Source organism: Canis lupus, chromosome 21 (genome assembly GCF_048164855.1).
Source record: "Canis lupus baileyi chromosome 21, mCanLup2.hap1, whole genome shotgun sequence".
NCBI classification, from domain to species: Eukaryota; Metazoa; Chordata; class Mammalia; order Carnivora; family Canidae; genus Canis; species Canis lupus.
The window spans coordinates 29,476,071-29,498,584 of record NC_132858.1 but is presented as its reverse complement, the minus strand read 5'-3'; the positions used below and the strand labels follow the sequence as shown (position 1 = coordinate 29,498,584).

At 39.7% G+C, this 22,514-nt stretch overlaps 1 long non-coding RNA gene across 2 annotated transcripts in view; it reads left to right on the top strand.

Annotated features, from left to right (window-relative positions):
- The first annotated feature begins 275 nt into the window (after nt 1–275).
- Nucleotides 276–22,514, top strand: part of LOC140612928 (uncharacterized) — a 72,801-nt gene continuing 50,562 nt past the window's right edge. For both annotated transcript variants that reach the window (XR_012014051.1, XR_012014052.1), the window contains exons 1-2: nt 276–574; nt 1,343–1,431. This is a non-coding gene — a long non-coding RNA (uncharacterized lncRNA). The remainder of the gene's footprint in view (nt 575–1,342; nt 1,432–22,514) is intronic.

Sequence of the window (22,514 nt, the reverse complement as noted above, 5' to 3'; positions counted from 1 at the left end):
CGGGGAGCACGAACCCTGTCCTCGGCACAGGGGCCTGCAGAGGGCCTCGGGTTAACGGTCGGGTGGGATGGACAGACGGCCGAGCTCCCGGCTGGTCAGGTTGGCCTTGGGGCCAGCGGGGAGCCCCGAGGTCCCGTGGGAAGCTTAGGGCCGGGTGGCTGTAGCAGGGGGAGGCCACCCCGCACGTGCTTGTCCCCGGGGGGTGTCAGAGACCCACTGACCCCTGAGTCATGTCAGCTGCTACCCTCTCCTTGCCCCCCCCTCCCCGGCCCCAGCGACTGGCTTCCCTTGCTGGGCTGGGTGGCAGTTGGTCTGGGCCTAACCTGTGCCCCCGCCCTGAGCAGGGGCAGGGAGCCGGGCCGGGTGGCTGCCCCTTCCCAGCCTGTGGGGGTCGGTGCCATCCACCCCCTGGGTCCCCGCCCGCGAGGCCCGGGTGTCAGGCCGAGGGACCGGGAGTAAGGCGGCCCCTCTGTCAGGGAGACTCCAGGTGTGGGAGCGGCGGGCTCCTTCCTGATGCTTTGCGGTCCGGTGGCTTGGATGCTACCCATTGTCACCACAAACAAAAGGGAACAAGGTGGGCTGTTCCCCCACCCAGAGGGGCCCGTGGGCGGCCAAGGCCGGGGCCTGTGCCAGGGCCGCGGGGAGAGGCCTAGGCCTGGGCCGCGGCCTAGCATCCTGACCCGCGGCCTGGGCCCCTCGCCCTCCCCGGCCCCGCGGCCCTCAGCAGCTGGGAGCTGCACCCCCAAGGCTCACCCAGCCCCCCCAGGTGGCTGGGGACACACCGACGCCCCCCCATAGTCACCGAGACTTCCTAATGTCAGAGCTTGGATGACCTGGGTGCCAGCGGAGGCAGGAGCAGTTGGCGGGGGTCTTCTCCAGGGAGACCCCAACCTCCAGCCTCGGCCGCCTGGCTCGTGGGCTGCAGCAGGTGCTGGCCCGGGCCCTGGGGACGGGGAAGCCCAAGGGGTCCCCACTTCTTGGGGGCCAGGGCCAGGCGCCCACTTTAACTTTGTTCCAAAGAAGGGCGACATCTGTCGCTCCCAGGAAAAAAAATCGTTTCACCATTATCTATAGAGTAGAGGGTAGGAATGTGGATTCTTCATACTTTAATTTTTAAAAGAAACGTACTTATGTGTGTGTATATGTATGTGTTTGAAAAATGAATATTATAGTGGCACTAAACAGAGGTAGCTGCTTTAACGCTTCAGGGCAGTCTTATCGTTTGTATACAGGTATATGAATTTTGTCTTACTGCTGTCTGGACAGAAGCATGACATGTTTTTATTTTTCCAAATCAAATTAAATGACTCTTTGCATCCTTTTCATCGTCCTCCTTTCTTAGAGTCCTGCAAGGAATCGGAGGATTTACATGGTACCCCCTGCAATGGAGGGCTCTGAGTCTTTAACCCATCGCAGGCCCAGCTGACACTGGTGAGGCTGTCTTGATTCCCCTTTTCTTTTTTTATTTTTTTAAATAGATTTATTCATGATAAACACACAGAGACAGAGGCAGAGACACAGGCAGAGGGAGGAGCAGGCTCCATGCAGGGAGCCCAACATGGGACTTGAACCTGGGACCCCAGGGCCACGCCCTGGGCTGAAGGCAGGTGCTAAACCGCTGAGCCCCCAGGCTGCCCTTGAAACCTTTTTTTCTATCCCGTGGAACCAGGAAGTTTTATCTGAGGCCTCAAAACCCCAGCGCTCACCCCTGTGGCCCTCCGTGTTGATGGTTCCAACACCTGCAAGCCACCTGGTCAAAGGCCTTGTCTCCCTGGCATTCCTGGAAGTCTCCCCCAAAGCCCTAACTGGCTTCATTTGCCTTAGGATGCTCCCTTTCAGCTGTGTCTTCCATTCACATAGCTCAGGGCTGTATCCTGCACCCTATGCGTAGACTTTGGGTCTGTGTCTCTGTAGACCTTGGCTTTTAAAAAAAACGAACTAGGGGTGGTAGAAGGGGAGAAGGGCGGGGGGTGGGAGTGAATGGGTGACGGGCACTGGGGGTTATTCTGTATGTTAGTAAATTGAACACCAATAAAAAATAAATTAAAAAAAATAAAAAATAAAATAAAATAAAAAATAAAAAAATAAAATAAAACAAATCAGCTTAATTCGCTGGAGATCTCTGGATTTTAGGATACAAAGCCTGGAATCTTCTCCCTTTGGTTGGTGCGCACACACACACACACACACACACCTTCTGTAGAAAGGAAAATATCTCACAGATGATTAAATTATCCTGCCACACATTTCATAATTTTGTATTTTATGGTATTTCACCCTTAGAACTCAGTTGAATAGATATTTGTTGGGTGTCTACTGTGTGGCTCACAACAGTGAGGAAGGTATTTTCTGTGAAAAACTCATAGTTCGGTGAGGAGGATAGGTCCCCAAATGGTTATTTATTCTCCTACTGTAGAGTTTTGGTCTTTGTGACTTCTGAAAACTGGTCTCTTTCTCCCTTGATGTTCTTGTTTCTTCTGTTTTTTTTTTTTTCCTCTTCTCCTTTTTCACACCTAAGAACAGGTGCAAGTTTCTAGCATCTGTGCTGCTTCATAAGGAAGCAATTCAGCCATTCTTTAGGCTCAGTAATGCCAAGAACTACGGGTGTTTCTGCTACCTTCCTTTTCAGTTGATTTCAACTCTTTACTCCTCTCTCTTATGGTAGGAATGGGAGTCATTGGTGTCCACAGACACCCGCTGGGTGCAGAGATTAGCTCCAGATGCTGCTATAATGTGAAGTTCACCCAGGCAGAAATACCCCTCATTAAGACAAAATCCTGCCAGCAGAGATGCTTACCTGGCTCTTCCTACTGTGTGGTACCTGAGTGTGAACCGTGATTCTTCCATTGGGTCCACCCAGTCCTGACACTGTAGCATCCTGGGAGCAGTTGTTTAATTGGGTCTTAATGAAGACAACAAAATAATTTGCTTAAAGTGCCAATGTTTGGAATGAGAACTCTATCAATGTAAGAATGAAAATATCATACAAATAGATGACATTTTTGAACTCATTATATATGGGCACTGTGCTGTGTTTTATGTTGAGTTAACCCATTTAATTTTCATCCTTCCATAAAGTAGATGTTATTACCCTTTTTTTTAAATGTCTAAGGAAATGCAAGCTTTGAGTGTTTATGCCCAAGGTCAATGGAATGAACAACTGACAGAGCTAAATAGTCTGGTCTCAGCACCCATGCTCTTAACCATGAGGTTTTATGCCTCAGAATATGTGCGAAACCTGTGAATGATCTTCAGTGCAGTTCTGGTTTTATTAGTCACTTTTCACTTCCAGAAAAAGCCCTCATATTCTTGTCTTTACATGGGCTGCATCAAAATTACTGGCATATATTTTAGGGTACTTGTTATGGTTTACAGAACATTTTGCTTGTTGCACGTATATTTATTCCAAGTTACCTGTCAGTGTAATTTTTATCAACTGATTTCTATGAAAATTTGTTCCCACCTCTGCCTGTCGCTAATTAATTACTTATCATGAAATGCATTGGTTTCCTATGGTTGCTGTAACACATTACTACAAACTCAGTGACTTAAACACCATAAGTTTATTTATTTGCAGTTCTAGATGTTGAAAGTCTGAAATGGGTCTCAGTGGGGCTAAAATGAAGATGTCAGCAGGGTTATTTTCCTTTTGGAGGCTCTTGGGAAGAATCTACTTTCTTGCCTTTCCCAGGTTCTAGAGGCTCAAGCATTCCTCGCTCTTTGTATGATACTCTATGATACTCTGTGGGCCACACTGAGGGATTGTTAGGGAGCCAGGAGGTCTTCTCACCTTTTTAATTTTCTCTCCTCAAACAGAAATCATAGGTCTTATGTAGTATAATCCCAATATTCCCCCCCTGGCTCCCAATACCATAGGGCAAAAATTTCCCTCGTCTTTAGAGAATGAGTGAGGCAAACATGGCTTCTTAATGGAGGGAAACTTTAAGGGAGGAATTTCTTAGATCACATATTTTTCTGAGTATTGTAGCTATGTAGCATATATTTTAGAAAGAGTTCAGAGACTATAGCATATGTTACATAAAAAAATAACTGCAGTTATTCAACACATCTATTCTTGGAAAAAGGAAAAAAAATCATTATTTTGTATTTCCAGGGCTGTCAGGCCCCCTAAAGGGAAATTTCCCAAGGGTTTCCAATCACACAGCGTTTGAAGGTTTCTGACAGGATAGTCTCACTGATATTTAAGTGAATTATCAAGTGTAAACCCATGCTGGTGGTTCTGTCCTAAACAAAGAGGAGATAGATGTCCAAAAATAACCTCTGTGTTCTGAGCCTATAATTGAAACTGAGATCCTTTTATTATCCTGAAAAGAATTTTGGAAAAGATTCCTGGGCCTGATGGTGGGACATTAAACAGCTTCTGGCTTCACCTCTAAACTTCAGCTCTAGAATGGAATGTTTCTCTGTAATGCTGTTGCTTGTCCAAAATAATTCTTCGCGTTGAAGAGTTTTCCTGTTCTAGGAGAAGCAGATACTTACTAACAACTAACTTCATCCCTGCTACCATAGTGAGTCCTTTGAACGTAAGGAGGTGCTTTGCCTCCCTCCGTTTCTCAAGTCAAAGTAATTCACGGTGATCCTCATTCTTTGCGAGCATAAAATTCTCTTGGGGATAATTGGAAAAAGGGAGAGAAAGAGGGAGAGAGAGAGAGAGAGAAAGAGGGGATTTCTAAGGTCCACTGCCAGAGATCTGACTTTGGTGTGACTGTATGTCTGGGCTGTTAACAGAAGTCCTGTACACGATTTATTTTGGAGGATATAGTCCTCATTCTGTCTTGGCCATGAACAAGGCTCATGGTTTAGAATGGGGTAGCTTTCTGCATAGTGATGGGCTGGTTTTGAAAAATAGTGGAGATGCACCCTATGAAAAAAAAAGTTACTGGTGAAGAAAAATCACCTAACTCTTAAAAGGTAAGTGTAGGAGCCAAGACAAAGAAGTTGGGGAAGGTTGCTTGAGTTTTAAACATTCAGACTAAACCCAAACTTCGTATATAGTTCAGAGACTTAAAAAGTAGGAGAGGGTGTTTTGTTTTGTTTTGTTTTGTTTAGTTTTGTTTTTTGCCTGTGTAATATTTTATTCCTGAATGTTTTGGCTTAGAGTTTTTTGTTGGTTTCTTTAAATTCAGTTAATTAACATATGGTGTATTATTAGTTTCAGAGGAAGAGGTCAGTGATTCATCAGTCTGATATAACACCTTGTGCTCATCCCATCACCCAGTTACCCCATTCCCTCCCGTCCAGAAACCCTGAGTGTTTCCTATGATTAAGAGTCTCCTGTGGTTTGTCTCCCTCTCTGATTACGTCTTGTTTTATTTTATACTCCTTTGTTTCGTTTCTTAAATTCCACCCGTGAGTGAGATCATATGATAATTGTTTTCCTCTGTTTGACTTATTCTGCTCAGCATAATACCCTGAGAGGGTCATTTTAAATAAGGACAAGGAAGGGAAAAACAGAATCAAGTAAACAGATGGTAAATTGGATTTGATAAAGTTTTATTTATACAGTGACCTTAACAATGATACGGTATTTCATTCATTTGATGTTTGATTCCTCCGTTAATTCAGTGAGTATTTATGAGAATCTGCTGTATATCAAGGTCTGCGCCAGGCACCACGAGGAATTTTGAAAAGCATCACACATAGCACTTTCTTGAGGAGCTTGAAGTGTAAGAGGGGATTGGAGTCACGTTCACACAAAAGGCTACATAATACAAGACTTGCTACAAACAGCATCACCAGGCTCATCATAGCCAGTGCATGATTAAGTGCCACGTAAGTCAAACAGGTGCGTCAGGATGTACTTGTGCCCCCTCCACCTGATGCCTCCTGCTAGCCAGCCAGATAGAACCTGTTCCTCTGTGTGCCCTTTGGTGTTAGGTCCAACCCCAACAAAACCATCTTCAGAGAACATCTTGTTAGCAGAAGCCAGCTTGGGAGCCAAGGCTGCTTTTCTTAGATGCCCACTTTGTGTGACATTTCTGATGCTTGTGCATCAGTGCGTGTTGGCAACATGCTTGGCGCTTTGTCCCCATGGACTTACCTTGAGTATTTCTCAGGGACAGTTTCGTTGTTGGACATGGAAACCTAATCTGACGTAGGTGTGGACGAAGCCAAAGTTTAAATTTGATCAGCATCCATTCTCTCATTTCTCAGCTCTGCTTTCTCTTCATTGACTTGACACATGGATAAGTTCTTGTGACATGGTAGTGGCAGCAGCCAGCTTACATTTCTTCAGAGCCATCATTTCAAAAGGAGAGTGTGTGTTTGCCTCACATTTCCAGCAAATATCATGGGGAGGGAGGTAACAAATACGAATAGCTTTGTTGTGGTATGCTTCAGTCTGCTTGAAAACAAATGCATTTGAATAAATTTGGCTACATGCAACACTCCCCAAATAAAATCTAACAGTGCCCCAAAAATGTGGCAAGAAAGATACAGGAAGCATGACTAATTTTGTCAGGTTAACAAAAGAGAACCTCACTTGCAAACCCTAAATTCCTGTGATTGTCAGGGCCAGTGCCTGCCTTTTTTATTTCTTTTACATGAGTGCAAGCCATATAAACTCTGTTACACAATATGGCCCTGGCACATGTTGTCTTCTTATTGTTATTTACAGCTGACAATGATTACTTGGTACATGGGAAAATAAGATACTGTCAAGGGAATCATGTAATAATTAGTGTCTAAGGTATCTGTGTACATGAGTGGGGAAGGCGGTAATTACAAGTAAATTCTCAGTTTGTCAGCCAATAAATTTGCTTTAGGGAAAATATATTTATTTTTAAAATTCCATTGAAAATATATAAAAGCTATCCTTGCTCTTGTAATTGAGTCTACCAACACATGCCCCTGAGAATACTCAGGGATCTGCTCCAATCCAGTGGCTTTCAGAGTATTATATTATTCGAAACTTAGCTCAAGGCCCAAAATTGAGGTGGTAAATTTGGTAAAGAGAAGAAACCTCTCACAACTTAAGGATTTTGAAAGAGGATTGATGATCCTGTAGCTCAAGAATACTAGAAACATTCTCCATCTATTTTCTTGTCCCCTAATGGGATGTCCTTCAGATTTCTTCTGTGAACGGTCACATGAAATATCCTAAAGGACTGTGGATTTGGATGCAAGCAAACACAGCCAGATCCTGCTTCTACCACCAACCGGCCAAGTGACTGTACCAAGCTCTTAGTTTTCTTATCCACATAATGGAATTCAGATAGCTACCTCATAGTATCCATAAGAGCGGTACTGGAGATAATGTTCTTAAAATGCTTGCCTAAGTACCTGGCAAAACTTAAACCCTCCGTAAATGTTTGTTCCCTCTGCTTAACTTTTAGAAACACCAAGATTTGCACCAGAAAGGATCTGAGACATGCACAAAGATTTAGATTTCTCTAGTACATTATGTAGCTGCTTCTTTGAAATGCTTCCTTTCTTAGATGAAGTACTTAATACCCATTAGGGAACATCTCAGGAAAGGGGTAGGAATTCAAAATGATTTTGACTTTATTCTTTCTTGTTTGTTCTTGCAAATGGTGAGCATAGACATTCTTGACCACCCCTGTTGTGGGAGAAAGCTGTGCCTGTAGGACCCTAATAAAAAGCAAATCTATTTCTTGTAAGTACAAAGGTAATTCAATGCAGAAAGTAAAATATTTTCAACAAATCTGCTGACACCACTGGCTACCCATATAGGAAAGCAAAATAAATCATTAGACTCAATCCTTACTTCATACCAAAAATTAATTTGAAATGAATAATATATCTAAAGGAAAGCATAGAATAATATATTTGCAACCATGGGGCAGACAAAGATATTTTAGAACTGAAAGAGCACTAGCTAAAAAAGAGAAACTATAATATGCTGAATCTCATAAGAATAAAAATAAAAAAAAACTGTTTCTTACAAAACACCATTAAAAAATGTCAAGTCAAAAAAAATGTCAAGCCACTGTCTGTAGCAAATATTTGCAATGCGTATTTCTGACAAATGGTTTGTATTTAGAAGATTAAAAAATCCCCACAATGTCTCAATAAAAAGACAACCCATTAAAAGTAGACCAAAAAACCCTGAATGGACGTTTCACAGAAGATGACACACAAATGACCAAAAAGTAAACATATTCCATATCATGAGATACACCTTTTCATCTAGTATAGTAGCTAAAAGAAAGAAGACTGACAATACCAAATATATGCAGAAATGTAGAGCAACCTGGAATAATTCTACATTTCTAGTGGGAGTACAAAAGTATAACCTCTTCAGAAAACAGCTTGGTGATTTCTTAAAAAGTTCAACATCCATCTGCCCTTATAGCATAGCAGTTTCATTTCTAAGTTATTTGCTGAAAAGAAGTGAAGACATATGTCCACAAAAGGACATGTTCACAATTCTTCATAGCAGTGTTTTTTTTCTTGTAATGGGTCAAACCGGAAAGTATCCAAACAGATGGACAAATTATGGTATGTTCGAGTAATGTAACACTAATTAGCAATAAAAAAGAACAAACTATTATTAATGCATGCAACAACATGGGCACATCCCCAAAATATGCCAAGCAAAAGAATGCAGGCAAGGAAGGACGCGTACTGTGCACTTACATTTATACAAAGGTCTTTAACGAGCAGCATAAACCACGCGATGTTACCTGCAGTGATTTCCCAGCGGAGTGTTGTATTCCCTGCAAGGAACACAAAAGAACTTCCTGGGTGATGGAAATGCTCTATATCCTGACCGCAGTGATGTTTACGCAGGTGTATGCTCTCGTCAAAACTCATCTAAGCATTAACTTTTAAGGGTGCATTTTGTTCATTATTTATTTATTTATTTATTTATTTATTTATTTATTTTTAATAATAAATTTATTTTTTATTGTTGTTCAATTTGCCAACATATAGAATAACACCCAGTGCTCATCCCGTCAAGTGCCCTCCTCAGTGCCCGTCACCCAGTCACACCCACCCCCCGCCCTCCTCCCCTTCCACCACCCCTAGTTCGTTTCCCAGAGTTAGGAGTTTCTCATGTTCTGTCTCCCTTTCTGATATTTCCCACTTATTTTTCTCCTTTCCCCTTTATTCCCTTTCACTATTTTTCATATTCCCCAAATGAATTCATTTGAATTTTTCTTTTAAAAGTTAGAAAAGGGGATGCAGAAGAGTATATATAGACCATGAGTAGGGCAGCCCCTTCATAGGAAGTAACACTCAGTTCCTTCAGAATGGCCTGGGATAGTCTTTAAAGCAACTCCAAAGGCACCAGGCGTCTGTCATCCCCGTCCCCGTGGCAAGGAGGTACAGAGTGTTGGGTGCCACTGGGACCAACCAGCCTTCTCCACCTGCTCCTTGAGTCACTGCAGCTCCCATCACCTCCCCCTCTCCCTCTGCTCTTCCACCCACCTTTTCCTCCTTCCCCTTTCTCTTCTGCTTCTTCCTGTCCCTCCCCCTTCCTTTTGATGTTCATTGTGACAATTTTGGAGAACGTGAATCCACACGTGAAAAGCAGCAGAGGACAAACTTGTGTATACCTCACCACTTACACATCCAGATATTTCCATCCTTCAGTTAACTTTTTCCTACTTGAGTTCATTTTTATCCTATTTGAGATGATGCTGATTGTACGATTTTGAAGCCTGCTGCTCTGTATTAACCATGAGCATATGTCTGCTAAAACTCTCCTTCTAAAGATTATTTCATTCATAGTACATTCCATTATACAGTATATAGTAATTTATTCATTTTGTGAGTATGGATATTTAGTGTTAATTTTCTTATTTTTATAAGCAACTCTATGATTGGAATCTTTGTGTATACTTTTTTACATTAATTTTAAAATTTTAATCAGCTATACGTACGGCATATTAGAAGGCAACACTGTACTGTACCCCTCTCCCTCATCACTGTTTTCTCTCCCTGGAGGCAACTGCTTTCTATTATCATAGCTACTCCTTTTGGTATTTACTTCTGTATTTCTAATTAATGTGCGTATGTTGGCACTTGTTAAATTTTGAGCATGGTCTGTTGAATTTACACTATGGAAGATGAGATTGAATTATCTTTTACAACATCTCTTACCATGTACCACACGTATACCCATCTATGCATCATCTCAATAGAGCTGTGAAGGTCCATAATCCATCAATTGTTACTTTGTCTTGCTTAGAAAAGGTGGTGTGTAGGCAAACAGTAGGATTTGAATATTCATTGTTCCTCTGATGAAATATTATCATCATATCATCTTAATGACATCTCAGTCTCATTATGGCTTTTGACATGTATGGACATATTTAAGCTGATTTATCCTATTGGCAGATAAATCAGTTTTTATGGTCTTATATGACCTCAGGCTTTCTCATTGGTTTTCTGGAAAAAAAACAGAAGAGACTGTCACCAGGGTTTCTCATTGTCTAGGCTTCAGTGTTGATAATAACACATCTCACTTAGGCCTCAATCAGAGAAGCAGAACCATGACCAGAAATATATATACATTGGTCTCCTGGGTCTCTAGCTTGCTGACTGAAGATCTTGGGCTTTCTCAGCCTCAATCATCATGTGAACTTAATCCTTATGATAGAGGCTCATTTACTATTAAAAATAATTATATAGGGATCCCTGGGTGGCGCAGCGGTTTAGCGCCTGGCTTTGGCCCGGGGCGCGATCCTGGAGACCCGGGATCGAGTCCCACGTCGGGCTCCCGGTGCATGGAGCCTGCTTCTCCCTCTGCCTATGTCTCTGCCTCTCTCTCTCTCTCTCTCTGTGTGACTATCATAAATAAATAAAAAACAAAAAAACTTAAAAAAAAATAATTATATATTTATTATGAAGAATATGACATAATACCTGTTATTATGAAGAAACAGGTACTTCTGTTTCTCTGAGCACACTGTTCTTCTTTGTGAGACATTTTGACTCTATCACTTGCTCTAAGAGCACCTGCTGGGCTTGGCAGGCACACACACACGCTTAATGTCACACACACACGCACACAGAGAATCATTTTCAGTTTCTCATAATGACATGTGGGTGACTATCCAGGACTTCACTATTTTACTTCTAAGCTTTATATGTACAGATCTGTGAGGTCTACAGGAGTCCACGGAAAGGCTTGCTACCTCTGAAGTGACAAGATTGACAAAATACTTTCAGAAATTCTTTTGAAACTTCTTTAACAAATGATAACATGCCATTGCACTTGGCCAATTAATGCATTTTTTAGGGACCCTATTTACAAACTAACCTTTATTGAGAAGCTATTATACGTCAGCTACTGTGCAAGGCACTTTTATATATAACATTATTCAGTCTTTAAAGCACATGATAGGTGGCATTAATTCCCTTAAAAATGGACAAATTGAGGCCTATCATGGCTAAAAACCATTCCTAATATCTGTATCTAATATCTAATAAGTATTGGAACCAGGATTTGGACAGTCTACCAGATTTTGCTTCATGGGATGAGCACATGTTTTGTCCATGTGAGATAAATCTTTTAATGAAAGGAGAATTAAATTCATTATGTAATTTTTCAAAATTGCTTTTTAAGATCATTAATTTAGCCAATTCTAGCTGGCAAGAGCTTTTAAAGGATTGCAGGTTTCTATTTCTTGTTTATGAGCCAGGAGAGAATGTACATTTGCTTTAACAGTCTCATTAAATCCAAATTTCCCTTCTAATGTTGTAGCTAGTATCAGAAACAGAAATAGAGGGTGCTGTTGAATGTTTCATAACAATTACTTTTGCTATGCTTAGACCCAGATGGATGACCTCAAGTGAATTATGGCAGTCATTTTTGTTCTTGTCATTTATTTTTTTTTTTATTTTTTTTTGTTCTTGTCATTTATAGAGAGGAGTCTTGCCCTTACACCCCAAAGGTCTTTGAAACAGGGATCGCCTGCGTGCTTCTAAATGCCTTGTCTTCATGGTGGCCATCATCAGGACTACCAAGGGAGTCTACACCTCTGTATAGGGCCAAGCACAACTTGGCAGAGACCTGAGGGAGGCGAGAGGCCTCTTAAAGGCCAACCCTTAGAGGCCAAGATCTTAGGTTCTGGACTTAGGCAGATCTCAGTTCATAACCAGATTCTTGTTTCTAATTAGCTGTATGAGCTCTTTCACACTGCTTAACCTTGCTAAGTCTTGTGTTCATTTGTAAGAAAGAGTCAATAATACCAGCTATGAGAATTAAATGACATAATGCACAAGAAAATCTTAGTACAATGAGTAATGAATAGTAAACACAATAAACTTAGTGCTATCACATCTTTGTCATCATTATTGACACAAAACAGCAGGAAAGCTGACTTGAAGAAAATGGAAGGGCCCTGTAGCTCTAATGGAACTGGAGACTATGCAACAGTCCATGTAGGCTCATTCATGGACAGCACCCAGGGTGAGAAACAGAGGATATGAGTCTACTTCAGACTTTACCTTGTTATCTGTAGAGGGAGATGCACTGGACTGATGATTTTGAAGATCATGGCACCCTATAGTTTTTTGATCCTTAGCCATTAAGTAAATATTTCATGCTATTAAATATGAAGCAGATAACTGTGGATTTACTCATTCATTCATTCATTCATTCATTCATTCAAAATATATATGAGGTGCTTGTTTTGGATCTGACACATACTGTTTGAGGAACTGGGGCACAGCCTTGACTTAAAAAGATAAAAAATCCCTGACTTCATGCAACTTGCATACATGGGAGGATACAGACAATAGATCAACAAGGATAAAATACACGTTATGCCAAATAATGACAAGTGTTAGAAAAATTAAAGAGCAAAGAAGAGGAATAGGTAATTCTGAGAGGACGTTACAATTTAAAATGGGATGGTCAGAGAGGGTCTCACAAAGAAGGGGACATTTTAATCAGAGAACTGAAGGAGGTAAGGGAGACAGGAAAGAACATTTTAGGCAAAGGAAGAACAAGTGCAAAGCTTTGAAGTGGGGCCTGACTGTTGTATTCAGTGAAGAGTAAGAAGAAGCCGTTGTGCCAGAGTGGAGTGAGTCAGTGAGAGAATCACTGGGGATAAGGTCAAGAGAGGTGGGTTGGGAGGGACACATACTGTTAAAAGCCTTCTAAGCCATTGTAAGGACTTTGGCTTTTACTTTGAGTGAGATAGAAGACCATCAGTATGTGTTGAATAGAAGACTAACATGACTTGCTTTTAAAAGACATCACACTACTTGTGCTGAGAGTAGAATATAAGGGAACAAAGCCAAAAATAGGGAGGTGTGTTAGGCTAATCTAGGTAAGCAGGTTAGTTGCTTGGATTCCGAGGTAGGTGTGGCGAAAAGTGATAAGTTTCTGGATATACTTTAAAGGGGCCGCCCATTGAGATTTGTTGCTGGGTTGGGTTTGGAGTGTAAGAGAAAGTGATGAAACGCGTTTATAGATACAGAGAGAGGAATGGATATACAGTTGACCTTTGAACAAGCGGCACCAACCCCCACACAGTTGAAAATCTGTGTGTAACTTCTGAATTCCCCCAGATTTAACTACTAATAACCTGCTGTTGACCAGAAGCCTTACCAATAACATAAATAGTTGATTAATACATATTTTGTAAGTTATATGTATCATACACTGTATTCTTACAATACCTGACTTTTTCTTAGTTTTTGGGTTTTTTTTTTTTTTTTTTTTTTGTATTTCTAGGCTATGTAGTTCATCTGTGAGTTCTTTCAAATTGCCACAAACTCTCCTAAAATTTTCTAATATATCTATTGAAAAAAATCTGCATTTAAGTGAACCCACACAGTACAAACCCATGTGATTTAAGGGTCAACTGTCTATATATATATTTAACACACATACGTGTGTGTGTTTATAAATTTCACATGCCATACAAATGAAGATGTTGAGTAGGCAGCAGGCTGAGTCTGGAGTTCAGGAAATAGTAGGTCAGAACTAGAGAAATACAATTGTGAATGTATTTAAATGACAGTTAAGACCATGAGATGAGATGAGATCATTAATGCCTATAGAAAAGATCGGAAGCTTAACAGAGAGACCTAAAATATTTCAAAATTTAGAGGGCAGGTTGATGAGGAGGGGTCAGTAAAGAATTCTGAGAGCCAGAGTGGTAGGAGGAAAAGCAAGAGAGTTTGGGACCTTGGATGTCAAGTGCAAAATGTGTTTTAGGGACCAGAAACTGTCCATTGGTTTTAAAACTTGAAAGTCATTGATGATCTTGACACTAAATGAATAAAAAGCTGGTATGATTTGAAATTAAGCTGAGCTTGCCCCTGTTCAGTAATAGAACTCCAGGTGGACACATTGAGCTAAATGCTTGGCCACAGACAGATACAGGACATGACATCAGAAAAAGTGCCTAGCCATATTGGGTAAAGTAATGAGAAATTTGCCCAGGGGAGCTCCCTGATGAACAAGAGCTAAGAGGAGTGCAGCATTCACATTGCATTCCCGATCACATCCTGGAGAGGCAGTGACAGCTGAAAATAAGCTCGCTTCCCACTTGGTTGATACTGAAAGATTTTTTTTTTAACATTAACTATTCATATTCTTTTATTTAAAGGTGTGGTCTATATGTGTAATTCTATATAGGATGCCTTTGAGTCTCATTTAAGGGTTTAAGATATCTCCCTAATGTCTTCTCAAAGCAGTTCCTCTTAGTACTCTCAGCATTAGACTGCTATCTTGGTTATTAGGTTTATTAAGTGAATTAGCAAGTGGAGAAAAAATATAGTTCTTGATTTTTTCCATTGGAGCAGTCTTAAACTTCACTTTATTCTGCATATCCAAGTTTGTTCAGCCTTGCAATTTGGGATTTCTCACCAAAGCTGGTTTGATCCTAAAATGCTTTCTGTGATACTGTCTAAATAAATTGCTGGGAAGTGCTTGTGGAAAAGAAGGGTCAGCCCTCTTGCTATGCAGTTTATACCTGAGATACAGCTTCTTCCATTTCCTATTATGGCAAATGTCTGTGCTTAGTAATTACCTAAGGCTATTAAAATATCTCCTCTTAGCCTACTCCAGGGTCCTTGGCAATTTGCAGCTGTGATGCATGGCTTTCATTATTAGTGGAACTAGCGATAGAATTTCACCTTGGGTGTTCTCCGGAATTGGGTTATCTGTGGGGGTGTTGCTGGGATCAGACACCAAAGCAGAAGGGTGTAATCATATTATTAGCAAAGGAATGGGGATTCCAAGGTATTAGTGGGGCTGCAAAAGGCTTCTGATTATAGCATGCAGACGCATCACAAGTTTCTAAACAGCTCCGTGTCCTTTTTTCTCCCTTCAGCCAATATGATGACATCTCAATAAAAAAATTAAAAATACATATTTTGCCTCTACAGTAGAGTATTCTTACCTTACTGTCTACATAGGCATCACTATGCACTTAAAAAAACCCAAATAAACAAACCGATGACCCTATTGCTCATTTATTCTTCAGAAGCAATTTATTAGCCAAATAAGAATGATGTCACAATACATTGCACAAGCCCAGTTGGAGATGAAAGTCTGAGATTTTTACCAGCAGTGTGACCCCGAGTTAGGTGTTCGTTCTCTCAGACACTCAGTTTACTTTATGAAACAGGAACAATGACATTTACCTCCCATGATGTAGACTAATAGTGCCTTGCACTCAATAGACGTTTTAATCAATGGTAGGAGTCTCCCATAAAATAATTCATTTATTTTTCACCCTAGTTCAAGTATCAGACTCAACTGTAAATCATAATCAATATTTTCTCTAAAATAAAATCCTTGGGATGCCTGGGTGGCTGGGCAGTTGAGCCTCTGCCTTCCACCCAGGGGGTGATCCTGGAGTCCCGGGATTGAGTCCCACATCGGGCTCCCTGCATGGAGCCTGCTTCTCCCTCTGCCTGTGTCTCTGCCTCTCTCTCTCTCTCTCCTCTCTGTCTCTCATGAATAAATAAATAAAATCTTTAAAATAAAATAAAATCCTCTTTCAAAGGATTTCCTAAGTGATCAATCATATTACAACATATGTGCCATAAGTACCTAATCCGTAGTAACACTCATTTATGTAGAGAATCCACTTGAAGGACAAGGTTGTTGACTGCAATCCCTTCGAATATGAGTCTTGACGTTTTCCCCATTAACCCCATCTCGCCTCATAGCCCCTCTCTTAGAATCCTGTTTGGTCCTTATAATTGTCCCCGGAGCATGGCAGGGAGGCATCCGTAAGGGACATCCCAATGGTAACAGAGTTACCTTCCATACTGCCCATGGTGATGGCTTGGTGTGGCCCAAAGGATGTGCCCACGTGATGTCTACACACAGGTGCAGTCCTGTTGGGTGGACCTTCTGTGGGCACCCATGGGCTTATCAGATTTTCCCCTCGGGGTCACTTTTCCAGCTCTGATCTCCTGGGATTTTTCTCTCTTGCCTGCCTCCTTCAAACCTTCTCAGCTTCCTACATTTCCATCTTTTTTAACCCTCCACACTGTACCTTCTCTTAATCTCTTATATATTATTTTCCTCTCACAGTAGCTCTTAGCCAATCAGGAAGTTTTTCAACTCAAATCTTCAACAAACTGAAACTATCAGCCACAGCATAAGTGCTTATTTTTTACCCAGGGTCAGTTTTGAAATAAACACAATGACTACCTCACTACTTTTCTGTTTTGTGAGAAGAGGGAGTATTTTCTTCTCATCCTGGAGAAGGTGGCCTTCTTCAACAGAATGTATGTAATGATTTCCTATAATGTATCATCGACAGGCATGACCTTGGAATTTTCGTGTCAGAAAATAGGTTAAACTTTCATATCCTACTGCGTTTACTATGATTTAGTGACCACAACAGGGAAAAAGAAAAAAAAAGAAAACACCAAAAAACTTCTGCAGAGAAAATAACTCTTGGGTATTATCCTTCCTCCCTTTTCTACCGCAAAGTGTTTGATTCAGCATATTCTTTAGCTTCGGTCTTATCTAAAGAATAAGAAAATTAAGGATATTGTTTCAATATTAGGTGAACAATTTCTGGAAGCAATAGGTTTCCCTGTAGGGAAATAGCACTTGTGTCTTCAGATGTCTGAAACAAACATTGTGAAATTCTGTAAGGTGGAAAATGGCTCATTGTCTGTCCTGGAGGTTCATAAATCAGAGTCGTACCTGAATTCTTTTTGTTTCACAGTTTTATTGAAATATAATTCACATACCATAAAGTTCAGTGGCTCTCACTATATACCCAGAATTGTGCAACCATCACTACAATTTTAGAATATTTTCATCACTCTAAAATGAAAATGCTTACTCATTAGAGCCACTTCTCGTTTCTTCCTTCCTGTCTTTATATATTTGACTGTTTTGTACATTTCATATAAGTGGAATCATATGTGATATTTTATGACTGTCTTATTTCACTTTTAATACTGTTTTAAAGGTGTATCCATGTTGTAGTATGTACAAATACTTCTTTTTATTGCTAAATAATGTATTATCCTATGGATATACCATATTTTATTTATCCGTTAATCAGTTTATGAACGCTGGGTCATTTCTAATTTTTGGCTATTGTGAATAGTGCTCCTACGGACAAGTTTTACTGTGGACATGTATTTTCATCTATGTTAGATACTTGGGAGTTGAATTGATGGATCATTCAGAAGCTCTGTGTTTAATCCTTTGAAGAACCGCTAGATCGTTCTACAAAGTGGTTGTGCCATGTTATATATGGTACCATCACCACTATACACAGTTCATGTTTCTTCACCAACATTTGTTACATTTGTCTTTTTGATTATACCCATCCTATCCCCCCAGTGGGACTGCTTATGTCATCATTATTTTTATTTACATTACCTGATAGCTAACAATGCTGAGTTGTCTTTATATGTATTTATTGGCAATTTAGGTATCTTCTTTGGAGAAATGTCCCTTCAGATCCTTTGCTCCTTTTAAAATTAGGTTGTCTTTTGTTGTTGAGTTGTAAGAGTTCCTTATGTATTATAGATATAAATTCCTTTTGTATATATGTGATTTGCAAATATTTTCTCCCATAGTTTGGGTTAGCTTTTTTTTTTTTAGCTTCTTATTTTTAGTTTTTTACTCTTGTGTATTTATCGGTGGTGTCTTTTGACATACGAATTTTCTTACTTTTGTAGTCCATTTACATATTTATTTCTTTTGTTGCTTGTGATTTTGATGTCATTGCTACAAAGAAGTTGACTAATCCAAGTTCATGCAGATTTATTCCTGTATGTCTTCTAAGAGCTTTATAGTTTAAGCTCTTACTTACCTAGATATTTGATGCATTTTAAAAATTTATTACTTTTTAAGATTTTAACGCCAGTGTAATTAACACATAGTGTTATAATAGTTTCAGGTGTACAGTATAGTGATATAGTGATTCAACAATTATTTAAAAAACAATTATATACATTATTCAGTTCTCTTTGATGCATTTTTTAATTAATTTGTGTGTATGCTATGAAGTAGAGGTCTAACTCTCTGCTTCTTCATATGGAGATATATAGACAGAGTTGTCCCAGCACCATTTCTTGAAAAGACTGTTCTTGCACCATTGAATTGTCTTGGAACCCTTGTCAAAAATTGGCCATAATTTTAGATCCATATCTGGACTCTTGACTCTATTCTGTTGATCTATGTCTATCCTTATGCTAGTACCACTTTGTCTTCTTTATCACTATCAACTTCTAGTAAGTTTTGAAATTGGGAAGTACATGGCCCAAACATCTTTTTTCCCCCAAAATTGCTTTGACTATTCTGGATCTCTTGCATCTCCATATGAATTTTAGGATCAGCTTGTCAGTTTCTGAAAAAAAAAAATCAACTGAGATTTGTTAGGGATTATGTTGAATCTATAGATCCATATGGGGGAATCCTGACAATGATATTAAGTCCTTGGATTCATGAAAACCGACATCTTCCTATTTATTTAAATCTTCATTAATGTCTTTCAACAGTGTATTGTAGTTTTCAGAAGGTAAGTTTTTCAGTTCTTTTTTAAAAAATATTTTATTTATGTATTCATGAGAGACACACACACACACACAGAGAGAGGCAGAGACACAGGCAGAGGGAGAAGCAGGCTCCATGCAGGGAGCTCAACGTGGGACTCGATCCTGGATCTCCAGGATTATGCCCTGGGCTGAAGGTGGCGCTAAACCACTGAGCCACCTGGGCTGCCCAGTTTTTCAATTCTTTTGTTAAGTTTATTTCTAGGTGGAATTTTTTCCTTATTTCATTTTGGGGTTTCTAGTGCATAGATATATAATTGATTTTTTATTTTATCTTATTTTATTTTACTATTTTTTATGACAGAGAGAGAATAGGTGGGCAGGAGCAGAGGGAGAAGGACATGCAGACTTCAGGCTGAGTGGGGCAAGCCTGACTGAGGGCTTAATCTCACGACCTTGAGATATGACCTGAGCTGAAACCAAGAGTCTGATGCCAACTGACTGAGCTACTCAGGTGCCCTGATGTATAATTAATTTTTGATTTTTATATATTGATCTATCCCCTGCTATGTCACAGAATATTTTTTATTAGTTTTAATAGATTTTTAATAGATTTCTTAGGAATCTCTTTCCATTAAATCATGCCATTTGCAAATAAAGATAGTTTTACTTTTTCCTTTCCAATCTGGATGTCTTTTCATTGTCTTTCTTGATTGCCCTGGCTAGAACTTCCAGCACCATGCTGAATAGAAGTGGTGAGATCAGACATTCTTGCCTTAATCCTAATGTTTAGGGGAAAAAATTTTTCAACATTGAATATGATGCTAGTTGTGAGTTTTCCATAGGTGACCTTTATTTAGTTGTAGGAGTGTTCTCTAGTTCTAGCTACCAATGTTTTTCGTCTTTGTTTTTGTTTTTATCATGAAGGGGTGTAGGATTTTTCAAAAGCTTTTCTCTGCATTTATTGAGATTATTATGTGTGTTTTGCCCAATATTCTATTGATACAGTTTATTTTTTTCAGATGTGAAAACAACCTTGCCTTCTAGGTATAAATCTCACTGGGTCATTTATATAATCCTTTTTATTAGTTTCTAGACTTAATTTGCTTATATCTTATTGAGGACTGCTTAAAGTTTAAGATGAGAAAAATAGGAAGAAAAATATTCATTTTTCAATATTTTTTCATCTTTTTGTCAGGAAGGAAGATAAATGAGTGTGGTCATGCCTGTGTACGTACACACACATACTGTTAGCAAAACACATTCTTGGTGTTTTTCTTCTATTTGATGAAAATAATTTTTCAATTCCCGTTTGATGATCTTGGCTCCATCATAAATAGAGTATCTTTGTGATATTATCACTTTCTTCTCCCAGAGCATAGTAATGTGGATAAGTGAGCAGAGTTGGTTCCAAGAGTCAGAAATTGATGCAGAGAGAAGAATGCAAATGCGGAACTCATGTCCAAGTAACCCTTTAAAAAGAGACATGCAGTAAAACACATAGGCAAATATCTTAAATGATTCCGACTTCCTTAGGACTTTACAGTTTTTAAGGTCTAGTTCCTATTTGGTTCAGCAATACAGGAACATGGGAAAGAGTGGAATAAGGAGGTGCATTATAAAGTGGCAGCAGCACCAAGAGTAGAGGTTTGGTTTTGTTTCGGATCAGCTTTCCCACTGTTATGTCTTAGACTCCTTGGTGTTGCAGAGGGGCATCAGCAACTCTCTTCTGTGCCTCAGAATGAAATATTAGCCACATTGATAATTTTAGTAAAAGTCTGGTATAATAAATCATTTCTTTCCTATGATAGAGTTACATGCTCAGTCTGTTTCCTCCCATAAGATAAAATTTCTTTTATACCCATCCCAAATGCCCTTGATGCTCTTGTCTTCCATAACTGTAGGTAAGGTTCATGTGTTTTGATTAACATTATCTTATTTAATCCCTCATAACATTATGAGATATCTTGTGAGATATCATTATCCCAATTTTATAAATGATGAAACGGAAGCATAGTAGGTACTTTGCCTAGGATCATCCACCTAATAAGGTGGGACCTGACCCCGGTTGGCTCCAGAGGTCAGATATTTGACTCCCTTGTGCCTGGGAAGCCGATATAACCTGAATTAGTCAAAGAAATAAGTTTTATTGTGGAGAGCTGAGAGGATTGTGATGATCTGTCTTTTCAAACCAGGCCATATTTCATCTTGAACCTGTCAATCAGAGAGGAGAAGATGGTACTTATGTTTCTTCTTTATAATATCCAACATGTAGGGATCCCTGGGTGGTGCAGCGGTTTGGCGCCTGCCTTTGGCCCGGGGCGCGATCCTGGAGACCCGGGATCAAATCCCACGTCGGGTTCCCTGCATAGAGCCTGCTTCTCCCTCTGCCTGTGTCTCTGCCTCTCTGTCTCTCTCTCTGTGACTATCATGAATAAATAAATAAAATCTTAAAAAAATATATCCAACATGTAAATCAGTCTCTTCTTTCTTGGATGGCACTCTTTCATCCTCCAGTGGAGTTTGCTTATATTCCTGTTTTGGTCCATCATGTGTCATGCTTGGGTGGGGGGAGGGAAACAATTCTCATCCGAGCTCTCATAAAATCCATCACTGAAGGCGAACTTCGAGTTGATATATGAACACTGGAGATGATTTTCTATAATTTGGTTTGGTGTAGACACAATCTAAGAACTTAGGTCCATATGCTCCCACGTTCAAGTTTAATATTTGTCCTCCCACCTGATGGTCCCTTCACTGTAAGGAACTGCAAAGGTTTCAGAATCTGAAACTTTACCATAGATGAGTGTCTTTCTGGCACATGTTCTGAGTCTGATATTGGCTGCTGTGCTTACATTTGCAGTGACTTGGGTTTACATTTCCCGATCTCATCTAACATAAAAAATGACCAAAATGAAGCCACAGAATGTGTTTCTAAGACAACTTGAAATAGGTATTTGAAAACTCTATTGTGGTAATACTTTGCTCTTTAAGACTTAAGTGAAGTTAGGAATGATTGTAAAGAAGGCCACACAGTGTGATGGAAGTTATGCTGGATCTGAAGCCAGGAACTGCAAGATGCAGAGTACCACATTCAGATTTGATTCTGAGAAATGACAAAATGTGGTGGTAGCCCGGGCAGGAAGGGCTGTGATCCTTTGGAGCAGAAGACCTATGCTGATTGTAGGACTTGTCTCCCAAGGGGAAACCTGGAAGTTCAAATAATACTTGAAAATATCCAGTGAGGAAAAAAAAAAAATACCCAGTGAGTTTTCATGGAAATGGACACTCATGTCTTACTGACATAAGTACCAATTCATATTTTCTTGGAGCATACTTTGGCAGTATTGATCAAGAGTTGCTTATTTTCACTGTCTTTTTGTTGGATTATTCATATATCAATTTATTTGCTAAATATTGTTTCTAATAGTTGCATTATTGTCTATTCTTTGGATATATCATAATTTAAAAAAAAATCACACATCCTATTAGGTTGTTTCCAATTTTCTACTACTATAACTAAAGTTTTTAATTTTGTAAAATACATGCGTACATTTAAAAAGAATAAAGTAAAAAAAAACACATGG